At 37.8% G+C, this 14,367-nt stretch overlaps 1 long non-coding RNA gene across 5 annotated transcripts in view; it reads left to right on the top strand.

The window, feature by feature from the left end:
* Window positions 1-3,480: 3,480 nt before the first annotated feature.
* Window positions 3,481-14,367, top strand: part of LOC127011816 (uncharacterized) — a 47,346-nt gene continuing 36,459 nt past the window's right edge. For 4 of the 5 annotated variants that reach the window (XR_007765192.1, XR_007765193.1, XR_007765191.1 and 1 more), the window contains exon 1: window positions 6,849-7,017. This is a non-coding gene — a long non-coding RNA (uncharacterized LOC127011816). Of the gene's footprint in view, window positions 3,650-6,848; window positions 7,018-14,367 lie in introns of those variants that run through there. The other variant, XR_007765190.1, reaches the window with a different exon arrangement.

Below are 14,367 nucleotides of genomic sequence, written 5' to 3'. Positions count from 1 at the left end.
TTCTATAGTTCTGGGCGCGCGAATGTCGACTGCAACGCCTGTTATTCTGCTGGGTGTGCGGGAGAGTAGGTGTCAGGAGCGTCGAATGCTGCAAGAAGGCGGGAAATGCGCAATCATAGCCGCAGAAAGATAATATACCGGACAACATTTTTTGAGTTGTACTAAATACTAGTAGTACTTCTCAACGGGGCCGGTGACCATTTCAGTGTAGAAAAGGGATTGACCACTGAGTGGTTATAGGAGAGGGAACAAAGCTATATGCATCAAACAAATTCATAAAATGAAATATAAATTCATGTAAAACAAAAGTTAAAATAAAAAAAAGTAATATTCCGATAAAATGAAATAATAAAAGAAAGAAATGTATTATTTTTTATAGTATTTTTGTTTATAATGTGAAATTAAGCTGCGGTTCAGCAGCAAAAAGTTTCCTTTCATTTCATAATAAGCGGATTTTGTTGGTGCTTAAATATTAAAAAAAAAATGTAATGTGGACTTGCATCTTGCTTACATGTCAGCGGGTCATCTTGGCAAGAAAATCAAGCTCAAGGAGGCCGAGGCCGGACTTCATTTTTAAGAGGGCGTAGTTAACAATAGCTAACAACAATTTATTTATTTATTTATGAAGATCTACTAAGTAATTTAAAATTAGTAGGTAGAGGTAAGTAATTTAAAATTAGTAGGTAGAGGTAAGGTTGAGGCCTTCAGCTCGGTTTTTTACAACAATTACATGAGTGTTATTTTATATGTACATTTTGGCTAAATTAGAATTATCCTAAATGAGGTAATATAAGTTTGTATTCTTTAGGAATAGTATTAGTTTTGAAACGTTTGGTAATGTGGTAATGTGTTTTGAGATGGATTCTAGTGGATTGGTGTTTCTAAATATCAGTTGCCTTTGGTAGTTTAGTGACCTGCAGTTAGTCAGTAAGTGAATAATTGATAAGGCATCGTTGGTATCATTGCAGAACGGACAGGTCCTGGTTACAGTTGGGTCCATATAGTGTGTATGTGTATGTGATCCTTGTTATTATTATCTGGTCTCTACGTGAGATCGATGACTGAATGTTTTTGGTAATTTGGTGGCAGTTGAGTTGTGGATGATTAATTGCTTGGTACCAGCGTGAAGTTTTGGATATGTTTGATTGTATTTTTTTAATATATCTAAATATGTCCTGCGTGTTTAAGTTTTCCATGGTTGCGAGTGGTTGTCTTGTAGCGTTTTTTGCTAGGGCATCTGAAAGTTCGTTTCCAGGTATTCCTACGTGACCGGGGATCCAAAGCAGTTTAAATTTATTATTGTTTTCTTGTAGAAGATTACGAGCCTTTGAGATATAGTGTTCGCTGTTGTTAGTGTTTTTTGCGTCGATGGCAGAGAGCGAGCCTGAGCATATGCAAAATTTGCCTCTTTTAGTTTTATGTAATTGCAGTGCTTCTATTATTGCCAGTAGCTCTGCGGAAAACACTAATTCTCGTCTGTCTTCTAAAGCGTCTGCATTTGCTTCGCATAGTATGTTATTTTGGGGGGTGGTTCTGAAGGCTCCGAGGGCAGTTCTAAAGGCTGTGTTGATTGTTGTCTTTACTTTGCGCAGTGTTGTGTACGTGCAGTAGCCGTAGATTGGAAGGCCGCTTTTGCTTTTGTTATATTTAGGAGTGTAGAGGTGTTGCAGTTAAACTTTGCGTTTGAGAGATATTTTATTACGTTAATATACTGTTTGAGGTTGTTGTTTAGTAGTTCTGTGAGAGTATTCCATCTGTATTTGTTATTGAAGTGGAGACCAAGGATTTTTAATGATGTTACTTCTTGCATTTGCGTGTTTCCTGTTGTTATGGTGCAGTTACAGTTATGTTTTCTGCAAACGTGGAGGTGTTTGCATTTTGTGGTAGATAACATGGCTCCTGAGTATTCTGCCCAGTCTATAATAGTGGATATTATCGGATTTAGGTTTATATTTAGTTATTTTTTGTTTTTTAGTTTTAGGATGATGTTGAAGTCATCTGCGTATGCGCTTAGGCTGATGTTCGGATGAAGTGTGAGCTTTTCTGTTAGTGAGTTATATGCGATCACAAGCAGGACCAAGGAGAGTGGGGAGCCTTGAGGAATGCCGTTTTGCATTGGATAAAAGGAGGAGGTTTCAGAGTCAATGCGCACGAGTAGTTTTCTATTTGTCATGTAGTTTCTTACGTAGTTAATAATTTTTGGGCCAGTTTTCCAGATTATAAGTTGGTCAAGTATTGAGTGGATGCCAATTCTATCAAAGGCCTTTGCAAAGTCTAGTGATATAATGGATGCATGGTTTCTTCTTGAGAGGGCTCGTGCTAAAACATGGTCTATGAGTAGTAGACTGTCTATAACCGATTTCCCCTTTCTAAAGCCAGTTTGACTGTTATGGATTAGTTTGTCGTGTATTACAAACCACCACGGCCGTTTTGCTATTATTTTGTCAAGCAGTTTTGCTAGGCATGAGTTTAGTGCGATCGGGCGGTACGAGTTAAGCAAGGTTTTGTCTGAATTTGGTTTTAGGATCAGTATTATTAAGCTATTTTTGTATGTTTGTGGGATGTAGTTGTTTGGAATGGCGTTTTGGAGGTTAATAAATCTGTTTTTTGTTGTTTTATCCAGGTTTTTTAGCATTGTGTAGTTGATTCTGTCAAATACTGGTGTGTTTCCTTTTAATGTAGTTAATGCTGCTGAAAATTCTATTGCAGTTATGGGTTTTTCTATTTCGGGTGCTCTTTTGCTAGGAATATGTGGAATATGAATGGTATTGCTAAGTGACGTTTGTTTGTGATTGATAAAGGTAATTGAAAAATTGCTGTCGGAGGAGGTTTCTGAGAAATTTTGGCAAAAGAGTTGAGCAATTTCAAATTTTTTATTAGTGTTTTGTTTTGTGGATGGGTTGAATATACAGTGTATGTGTTTTTGGGGGTTAATGCCGCAAAAGCGACGGAGGTTGCTCCAGATCGATTTGCGTTGGCTGTCAGGTGAGATTTGCGATGTGAATTTATTAATGTTTGCTTTTTTAGCTTGTTTGAGTGTTAGTTTAAATAGGGCATTTGCCCTTTTGTACTGTACAATGTTTGATGTAGATATTTTTCTTTTAAGTACGTACCATTTTTTCATTGTCTCGTAGTTTTTTGAGATTGTTGTTCCACCATGGTAAATTATGAGGCTTACCCGTTGGGTGTGTTTGTGGTATAGCCTTGTGAGCGCTCGAAAGGATAATTTTTTGTATTGTTACAGCTTCTTTGCTTATGTTTGTGCTCGGTGGTCGTTGTGCAGAGAAGTTTTCTGTTAGCTTGGCAAATTTATGCCAATCTGCCTTATCAATAATGATCGCTTCCAAATAGGTTATCCTCTGTGTGCCAGGTACTGTCAATTTTAAGGAGTTGGCTACCGAAAGTAAGATCGACAGGCCAGGATGGCTACGCCTCCGTGTGACGATGAGGTGCTTTTTCCTATTAGGGAGTAATTAACAGGTATTGGTATATTGGGGTGTTTTATATGTGTTTCTTGTAATGCTATTAAAAGAGGTAAGTGTTTTTTAATGATTAATTGAAGTTCGCAGTAATTGTTAAGGTATCCGTTCATATTCCATTGTACAAATTTCATGGTCATTTTAAAGGTTGATTGGATTTGGTGGAGGAGGTGGGTGATTTTGTGCCTATTTGTTGTCTACTGCTGGATCTGACTTTTTTATTTTTGTTTCATTAGCTTTTGTGGGTTTTAGGTTTGAAGATAGTGTTTTGTTTTTGTCGCTAGAAAAAATTCGGAGTTTAAGGTCCTGTGTTTTTACGCTTGGCATATGTTTTGAGGTGGTGGGAGTGTCGAAATCCATGTTGAATGTGTCTCTGCTTAAATATTAAAAAAAAAATGTAATGTGGACTTGCATCTTGCTTACATGTCAGCGGGTCATCTTGGCAAGAAAATCAAGCTCAAGGAGGCCGAGGCCGGACTTCATTTTTAAGAGGGCGTAGTTAACAATAGCTAACAACAATTTATTTATTTATTTATGAAGATCTACTAAGTAATTTAAAATTAGTAGGTAGAGGTAAGGTTGAGACCTTCAGCTCGGATTTTTACAACAATTACATGAGTGTTATTTTATATGTACATTTTGGCTAAATTAGAATTATCCTAAATGAGGTAATATAAGTTTGTATTCTTTAGGAATAGTATTAGTTTTGAAACGTTTGGTAATGTGGTAATGTGTTTTGAGATGGATTCTAGTGGATTGGTGTTTCTAAATATCAGTTGCCTTTGGTAGTTTAGTGACCTGCAGTTAGTCAGTAAGTGAATAATTGATAAGGCATCGTTGGTATCATTGCAGAACGGACAGGTCCTGGTTACAGTTGGGTCCATATAGTGTGTATGTGTATGTGATCCTTGTTATTATTATCTGGTCTCTACGTGAGATCGATGACTGAATGTTTTTGGTAATTTGGTGGCAGTTGAGTTGTGGATGATTAATTGCTTGGTACCAGCGTGAAGTTTTGGATATGTTTGATTGTATTTTTTTAATATATCTAAATATGTCCTGCGTGTTTAAGTTTTCCATGGTTGCGAGTGGTTGTCTTGTAGCGTTTTTTGCTAGGGCATCTGAAAGTTCGTTTCCAGGTATTCCTACGTGACCGGGGATCCAAAGCAGTTTAAATTTATTATTGTTTTCTTGTAGAAGATTACGAGCCTTTGAGATATAGTGTTCGCTGTTGTTAGTGTTTTTTGCGTCGATGGCAGAGAGCGAGCCTGAGCATATGCAAAATTTGCCTCTTTTAGTTTTATGTAATTGCAGTGCTTCTATTATTGCCAGTAGCTCTGCGGAAAACACTAATTCTCGTCTGTCTTCTAAAGCGTCTGCATTTGCTTCGCATAGTATGTTATTTTTGGGGGTGGTTCTGAAGGCTCCGAGGGCAGTTCTAAAGGCTGTGTTGATTGTTGTCTTTACTTTGCGCAGTGTTGTGTACGTGCAGTAGCCGTAGATTGGAAGGCCGCTTTTGCTTTTGTTATATTTAGGAGTGTAGAGGTGTTGCAGTTAAACTTTGCGTTTGAGAGATATTTTATTACGTTAATATACTGTTTGAGGTTGTTGTTTAGTAGTTCTGTGAGAGTATTCCATCTGTATTTGTTATTGAAGTGGAGACCAAGGATTTTTAATGATGTTACTTCTTGCATTTGCGTGTTTCCTGTTGTTATGGTGCAGTTACAGTTATGTTTTCTGCAAACGTGGAGGTGTTTGCATTTTGTGGTAGATAACATGGCTCCTGAGTATTCTGCCCAGTCTATAATAGTGGATATTATCGGATTTAGGTTTATATTTAGTTATTTTTTGTTTTTTAGTTTTAGGATGATGTTGAAGTCATCTGCGTATGCGCTTAGGCTGATGTTCGGATGAAGTGTGAGCGCTTCTGTTAGTGAGTTATATGCGATCACAAACAGGACCACGGAGAGTGGGGAGCCTTGAGGAATGCCGTTTTGCATTGGATAAAAGGAGGAGGTTTCAGAGTCAATGCGCACGAGTAGTTTTCTATTTATCATGTAGTTTCTTACGTAGTTAATAATTTTTGGGCCAGTTTTCCAGATTATAAGTTGGTCAAGTATTGAGTGGATGCCAATTCTATCAAAGGCCTTTGCAAAGTCTAGTGATATAATGGATGCATGGTTTCTTCTTGAGAGAGCTCGTGCTAAAACATGGTCTATGAGTAGTAGACTGTCTATAACCGATTTCCCCTTTCTAAAGCCAGTTTGACTGTTATGGATTAGTTTGTCGTGTATTACAAACCACCACGGCCGTTTTGCTATTATTTTGTCAAGCAGTTTTGCTAGGCATGAGTTTAGTGCGATCGGGCGGTACGAGTTAAGCAAGGTTTTGTCTGAATTTGGTTTTAGGATCAGTATTATTAAGCTATTTTTGTATGTTTGTGGGATGTAGTTGTTTGGAATGGCGTTTTGGAGGTTAATAAATCTGTTTTTTGTTGTTTTATCCAGGTTTTTTAGCATTGTGTAGTTGATTCTGTCAAATACTGGTGTGTTTCCTTTTAATGTAGTTAATGCTGCTGAAAATTCTATTGCAGTTATGGGTTTTTCTATTTCGGGTGCTCTTTTGCTAGGAATATGTGGAATATGAATGGTATTGCTAAGTGACGTTTGTTTGTGATTGATAAAGGTAATTGAAAAATTGCTGTCGGAGGAGGTTTCTGAGAAATTTTGGCAAAAGAGTTGAGCAATTTCAAATTTTTTATTAGTGTTTTGTTTTGTGGATGGGTTGAATATACAGTGTATGTGTTTTTGGGGGTTAATGCCGCAAAAGCGACGGAGGTTGCTCCAGATCGATTTGCGTTGGCTGTCAGGTGAGATTTGCGATGTGAATTTATTAATGTTTGCTTTTTTAGCTTGTTTGAGTGTTAGTTTAAATAGGGCATTTGCCCTTTTGTACTGTACAATGTTTGATGTAGATATATTTCTTTTAAGTACGTACCATTTTTTCATTTTATCGTCTCGTAGTTTTTTGAGATTGTTGTTCCACCATGGTAAATTATGAGGCTTACCCGTTGGGTGTGTTTGTGGTATAGCCTTGTGAGCGCTCGAAAGGATAATTTTTTGTATTGTTACAGCTTCTTTGCTTATGTTTGTGCTCGGTGGTCGTTGTGCAGAGAAGTTTTCTGTTAGCTTGGCAAATTTATGCCAATCTGCCTTATCAATAATGATCGCTTCCAAATAGGTTATCCTCTGTGTGCCAGGTACTGTCAATTTTAAGGAGTTGGCTACCGAAAGTAAGATCGACAGGCCAGGATGGCTACGCCTCCGTGTGACGATGAGGTGCTTTTTCCTATTAGGGAGTAATTAACAGGTATTGGTATATTGGGGTGTTTTATATGTGTTTCTTGTAATGCTATTAAAAGAGGTAAGTGTTTTTTAATGATTAATTGAAGTTCGCAGTAATTGTTAAGGTATCCGTTCATATTCCATTGTACAAATTTCATGGTCATTTTAAAGGTTGATTGGATTTGGTGGAGGAGGTGGGTGATTTTGTGCCTATTTGTTGTCTACTGCTGGATCTGACTTTTTTATTTTTGTTTCATTAGCTTTTGTGGGTTTTAGGTTTGAAGATAGTGTTTTGTTTTTGTCGCTAAAAAAAATTCGGAGTTTAAGGTCCTGTGTTTTTACGCTTGGCATATGTTTTGAGGTGGTGGGAGTGTCGTAATCCATGTTGAATGTGTCTGTGTCCATGTGTTAGGGTGGTGATTGGGTTGTTAATAGAGGTAGTGAAGGTCTTGTGTTGGATGAGATGTCGTCGTAGGATGTAGGTGGTTTGCTTTGGCGGGTTTGTAGTGCATTTTTATTAGAGTTGCTGAGTGTTGAGGTTGTAGTGTTGGTTAGATTTTTTGATACAATTGAGGCGAAGCTTATGGGAAGTGGATGGTTGTGGCGAGTGTGGTATATTGTAAGTGCTGTGTTGTGATCGACTTTTTCTGTAATTTTAATGTTTGTTAGTTCTTGAATGTTGGACAGTTGCGGTCTAGTAGGTTGTGTTTGGAGTCGGTATCGGGGATGTTTTTGCAGTTTATGCAGTTTTTTTCGTAGTGGCATGTCTCATTTGTCTCTGTGTGAACTTTATCAGAGCAGTTCCTACAAAGTTCATTAGGGTTCTTACAGGATGGGGTTGGGTGTCCAAAACGTAAGCGTCTCATACACCTCAGAGGCATCGAGATATATGGGCGTATGCGTATTTTTTCGTATTCAATGTTAAAATTCTCGAGTGATTTGTTGTCTGTTCCTTTAATGATCATGAATTTTGGTTCACCTGGGTTTTTGTTGTACATTGATGTACCACTTCTAATGTCCGGTGGTTTGTCCATTGTTGTAGTTGTTTTCGGGCTGGCGCCCGGCACATGGATTTTGAGTTAGTTGTTTTTGTTTTTGTTTTTTACTATTTTGTTTTACGCACTTGTTTGTTTTTTTCTGATAAGCAGTTGTTAGTTGTTGTTTTTGGTTGTTGGCAGGTAGACTACAGGAGCTCAATAGTAACACGTGTTTTCTCTGCGGGGTTTGAGATGATACTGAGCTAACAAAAAATAAAACAAATAATAAGTGAGAACAATAGTTAACAAAAATAATAAAATAAATAATAAGTGATACTATAACACTTATAATAAGCCTTATAAAATAGGCACCATCCTAAAGTCCTTATTTTCAAGTCCACCCTTATGATACGTACGCTCTACTGGATGAGTGATCATTCATAACGGTGACCGACGACGAGCTACGGAAAGACCTTGGGGCTGAAGGTGAGCGTCGATAATTTAATATTCAGTGGTTAGGAGGTAGAGCAACTAGGGCCGGACTTCATTTTTAAGAGGGCGTAGTTAACAATAGTTAACAACAATTTATTTATTTATTTATGAAGATCTACTAAGTAATTTAAAATTAGTAGGTGAGGCCTTCAGCTCGGTTTTTTACAACAATTACATGAGTGTTATTTTATATGTACATTTTGGCTAAATTAGAATTATCCTAAATGAGGTAATATAAGTTTGTATTTTTTAGGAATAGTATTAGTTTTGAAACGTTTGGTAATGTGGTAATGTGTTTTGAGATGGATTCTAGTGGATTGGTGTTTCTAAATATCAGTTGCCTTTGGTAGTTTAGTGACCTGCAGTTAGTCAGTAAGTGAATAATTGATAAGGCATCGTTGGTATCATTGCAGAACGGACAGGTCCATATAGTGTGTATGTGTATGTTATCCTTGTTATTATTATCTGGTCTCTACGTGAGATCGATGACTGAATGTTTTTGGTAATTTGGTGGCAGTTGTGGATGATTAATTGCTTGGTTCCAGCGTGAAGTTTTGGATATGTTTGATTGTATTTTCAAGAGATATGTATTTTTAATATATCTAAATATGTCCTGCGTGTTTAAGTTTTCCATGGTTGCGAGTGGTTGTCTTGTAGCGTTTTTTGCTAGGGCATCTGCAAGTTCGTTTCCAGGTTTTCCCGCGTGACCGGGGATCCAAAGCAGTTTAAATTTATTATTGTTTTCTTGTAGAAGATTACGAGCCTTTGAGATATAGTGTTCGCTGTTGTTAGTGTTTTTAATTGCGTCGATGGCAGATAGCGAGCCTGAGCATATGCAAAATTTGCCTCTTTTAGTTTTATGTAATTGCAGTGCTTCTATTATTGCCAGTAGCTCTGCGGAAAACACTAATTCTCGTCTGTCTTCTAAAGCGTCTGCATTTGTTTCGCATAGTATGTTATTTTTGGGGGTGGTTCTGAAGGCTCCGAGGGCAGTTCTAAAGGCTGTGTTGATTGTTGTCTTTACTTTGCGCAGTGTTGTGTACGTGCAGTAGCCGTAGATTGGAAGGCCGCTTTTGCTTTTGTTATATTTAGGAGTGTAGAGGTGTTGCAGTTAAACTTTGCGTTTGAGAGATATTTTATTACGTTAATATACTGTTTGAGGTTGTTGTTTAGTAGTTCTGTGAGAGTATTCCATCTGTATTTGTTATTGAAGTGGAGACCAAGGATTTTTAATGATGTTACTTCTTGCATTTGCGTGTTTCCTGTTGTTATGGTGCAGTTACAGTTATGTTTTCTGCAAACGTGGAGGTGTTTGCATTTTGTGGTAGATAACATGGCTCCTGAGTATTCTGCCCAGTCTATAATAGTGGATATTATCGGATTTAGGTTTATATTTAGTTATTTTTTGTTTTTTAGTTTTAGGATGATGTTGAAGTCATCTGCGTATGCGCTTAGGCTGATGTTCGGATGAAGTGTGAGCTTTTCTGTTAGTGAGTTATATGCGATCACAAGCAGGACTACGGAGAGTGGGGAGCCTTGAGGAATTTTTGGGCCAGTTTTCCAGATTATAAGTTGGTCAAGTATTGAGTGGATGCCAATTCTATCAAAGGCCTTTGCAAAGTCTAGTGATATAATGGATGCATGGTTTCTTCTTGAGAGAGCTCGTGCTAAAAGATGGTCTATGAGTAGTAGACTGTCTATAACCGATTTCCCCTTTCTAAAGCCAGTTTGACTGTTATGGATTAGTTTGTCGTGTATTACAAACCACCACGGCCGTTTTGCTATTATTTTGTCAAGCAGTTTTGCTAGGCATGAGCTTAGTGCGATCGGGCGGTACGAGTTAAGCAAGGTTTTGTCTGAATTTGGTTTTAGGATCAGTATTATTAAGCTATTTTTGTATGTTTGTGGGATGCAGTTGTTTGGTATGGCGTTTTGGAGGTTAATAATTCTGTTTTTTGTTGTTTTATCCAGGTTTTTTTAGCATTGTGTAGTTGATTCTGTCAAATCCTGGTGTGTTTCCTTTTAATGTAGTTAATGCTGCTGAAAATTCTATTGCAGTTATGGGTTATTCTATTTCGGTTGCTCTTTTGCTAGGAATATGTGGAAGGTGAATGGTATTGCTAAGTGTCGTTTGTTTGTGATTGATAAAGGTACTTGAAAAATTGCTGTCGGAGGAGGTTTCTGAGAAATTTTGGCAAAAGAGTTGAGCAATTTCAAATTTTTTATTAGTGTTTTGTTTTGTGGATGGGTTGAATATACAATGTATGTGTTTTTGAGGGTTAATGCCGCAAAAGCGACGGAGGTTGCTCCAGATCGATTTGGGTTGGCTGTCAGGTGAGATTTGCGATGTGAATTTATTAATGTTTGCTTTTTTAGCTTGTTTGAGTGTTAGTTTAAATAGGGCATTTGCCCTTTTGTACTGTACAATGTTTGATGTAGATATTTTTCTTTTAAGTACGTACCATTTTTTCATTTTATCGTCTCGTAGTTTTTTGAGATTGTTGTTCCACCATGGTAAATTATGAGGCTTACCCGTTGGGTTTGTTTGTGGTATAGCCTTGTGGGCGCTCGAAAGGATAATTTTTTGTATTGTTGCAGCTTCTTTGTTTATGTTTGTGCTCGGTGGTCGTTGTGCAGAGAAGTTGTCTGTTAGCTTGGAAAATTTATGCCAATCTGGCTTATCAATAATGAAAGTGGGTTTGCGTGTGGTTGATTGCAAGTTGGCAGTATTTGATGTGAAGAGGTTAATTATGATGGGGAAGTGATCGCTTCCAAAAAGGTTATCCTCTGTGCGCCAGGTTCTATCAATTTTAAGGAGTTGGCTACCGAAAGTAAGATCGACATTTGTTAGTGAGCTATGTGTGCTGAAATGTGTAGGAGACATATCGTTTAGAAGAATGTAGTTAGATTGTGTTATATATTTCTCTAGTATTTTTCCCCTAGGATTGTTTTGCTTTGAGCCCCAGTTTTTGTGGCAGCCGTTGAAGTCACCAGTGACAATTGTGGATGTGGGAGAGTTGTCTAATACAGCCTGAAGGTTTTGTAATGAGAAAGCTTTATTTGGACGATGAGGTGCTTTTTCCTATTAGGGAGTAATTAACAGGTATTGGTATATTGGGGTGTTTTATATGTGTTTCTTGTAATGCTATTAAAAGAGGTAAGTGTTTTTTAATGATTAATTGAAGTTCGCAGTAATTGTTAAGGTATCCGTTCATGATTTTGTGCCTTTTTATTGTCTACTGCTGGATCTGACTTTTTTATTTTTGTTTCATTAGCTTTTGTGGGTTTTAGGTTTGAAGATAGTGTTTTGTTTTTGTCGCTAGAAAAAATTCGGAGTTTAAGGTCCTGTGTTTTTACGCTTGTCATATGTTTTGAGGTGGTGGGAGTGTCGAAATCCATGTTGAATGTGTCTGTGTCCATGTGTTAGGGTGGTGATTGGGTTGTTAATTGGGTAGTGAAGGTCTTGTGTTGGATGAGATGTCGTCGTAGGATGTAGGTGGTTTGCTTTGGCGGGTTTGTAGTGCATTTTTATTAGAGTTGCTGAGTGTTGAGGTTGTAGTGTTGGTTAGATTTTTTGATACAATTGAGGCGAAGCTTATGGGAAGTGGATGGTTGTGGCGAGTGTGGTATATTGTAAGTGCTGTGTTGTGATCGACTTTTTCTGTAATTTTAATGTTTGTTAGTTCTTGAATGTTGGACAGTTGCGGTCTAGTGGGTTGTGTTTGGAGTCGGTATCGGGGATGTTTTTGCAGTTTATGCAGTTTTTTTCGTAGTGGCATGTCTCATTTGTCTCTGTGTGAACTTTATCAGAGCAGTTCCTACAAAGTTCATTAGGGTTCTTACAGGATGGGGTTGGGTGTCCAAAACGTAAGCGTCTCATACACCTCAGAGGCATCGAGATATATGGGCGTATGCGTATATTTTCGTATTTAATGTTAAGGTATTCTGGGAGGGTAAGCGAAGCAAATGTAATGATGATTAGACGATTTCAGTCGTGGATTGATTTTTTTTTTCAATATTTTTCGCATTTCGGCGACTTATTGTGGTTTTAGTTCGTCTAAGATTTCTGCTTCGCTTATGTTGCGAAGTAAGTTGCAATATATGACTCCTTTAGAAGTCTCCTCAGAGACACTTACTTCAATGTTTGCAATTTTGTTTAATTTAAGTAATTTGCTTGCTTGTAAGGTGTTTTTTGCAAGATTCCACCTCACCTCGCATGTAAAGTCAATCGTTTTTTTAAGTATGAAAGGGTTAAGATTCTCGAGTGATTTGTTGACTGTTCCTTTAATTATCATGAATTTTGGTTCACCTGGGTTTTTGTTGTACATTGATGTACCACTTCTAATGTCCGGTGGTTTGTCCATTGTTGTAGTTGTTTTCGGGCTGGCGCCCGGCACATGGATTTTGAGTTAGTTGTTTTTGTTTTTGTTTTTTACTATTTTGTTTTACGCACTTGTTTGTTTTTTTCTGATAAGCAGTTGTTAGTTGTTGTTATTGGTTGTTGGCAGGTACACTACAGGAGCTCAATAGTAACACGTGTTTTTTCTGCGAGGTTTGAGATGATACTGAGCTAACAAAAATAATAAAACAAATAATAAGTTTGAACAATAGTTAACAAAAATAATAAAATAAATAATAAGTGATACTATAACACTTATAATAAGCCTTATAAAATAGGCACCATCCTAAAGTCCTTATTTTCAAGTCCACCCTTATGATACGTACGCACTCCTGGATGAGTGATCATTCATAACGGTGATCGACGACGAGCTACGGAAAGACCTTGGGGCTGAAGATGAGCGTCCATAATTTAATATTCAGTGGTGAGGAGGTAGAGCAACCAGACCGCCTACCCTATCCTAGGTTTCCCAGCAAGGCACGGCACACTGAACAAGTTGTGCGCGACAGTTCCTCCTGGTCCACCTGGAACAGACGGTTTCCCAGCAAGGCACGGCCCACCGAACTCGGATTCGGGCCTCCCCAGGAAGATTTAGACGATGACGGCGCCCACAACAAACGAGGGCCAGGAGCTTGGCACCGTGTAGCCCCACATGAAGAAACAGGCCGTGGAACGAAACGCTTTCCACTGACGACATCGACCGGATACATCGACGCAGGAAGAACAAATTAGATTTCTAAGCCCATTACAAAGAGGTCCAGGCCACCGTAGTACCACGAAGGATTCTGGAAGTAGTATGCAAGCCTAACTCGAGTTTGAGTTGAGTAGATTTGACAAACTTAGAGGGGTATCCAGTATCGCGGAGCACCACATCGTCATGCGAGACGATAAACCTATAAAACAGCGATACTACGGCGGTGCTTCTATAGTTCTGGGCGCGGGAATGTCAACTCCAACGCCTGTTATTCTGGTGGGTGCGCGGAAGAGTAGGTGTCAGGAGCGTCGAATGCTGCAAGGAATACTGCGGGAAATGCGCAATTATAGCCGCAGAAAGATAATATACCGGACTACATTTTTTTGAGTTGTACTAAATACTAGTAGTACTTCTCAACGGGGCCGGTGACCATTTCAGTGTAGAAAAGGGATTGACCACTGAGTGGTTATAGGAGAGGGAACAAAGCTATATGAATCAAACAAATTCATAAAATGAAATATAAATTCATGTAAAACAAAAGTTAAAATAAAAAAAAGTAATATTCCGATAAAATGAAATAATAAAAGAAAGAAATGTATTATTTTTTATAGTATTTTTGTTTATAATGTGCAATTTAGCTGCGGTTCAGCAGCAAAAAGTTTCCTTTCATTTCATAATAAGCGGATTTTTTTGGTGCTTAAATATTTAAAAAAAAATATAATGTGGACTTGCATCTTGCTTACATGTCAGCGGGTCATCTTGGCAAGAAAATCAAGCTCAAGGAGGCCGAGGCCGGATTTCATTTTTAAGAGGGCGTAGTTAACAATAGCTAACAACAATTTATTTATTTATTTATGAAGATCTACTAAGTAATTTAAAATTAGTAGGTAGAGGTAAGGTTGACGCCTTCAGCTCGGTTTTTTACAACAATTACATGAGTGTTATTTTATATGTACATTTTGCCTCAATTAGAATTAACCTA

The sequence above is a fragment of the Drosophila biarmipes genome, unplaced genomic scaffold, assembly GCF_025231255.1.
Source record: "Drosophila biarmipes strain raj3 unplaced genomic scaffold, RU_DBia_V1.1 ptg000009l, whole genome shotgun sequence".
NCBI lineage: Eukaryota > Metazoa > Arthropoda > Insecta > Diptera > Drosophilidae > Drosophila > Drosophila biarmipes.
Note: the sequence above shows the minus strand (reverse complement) of the source record. Positions and strands in the feature narration are given on the sequence as shown.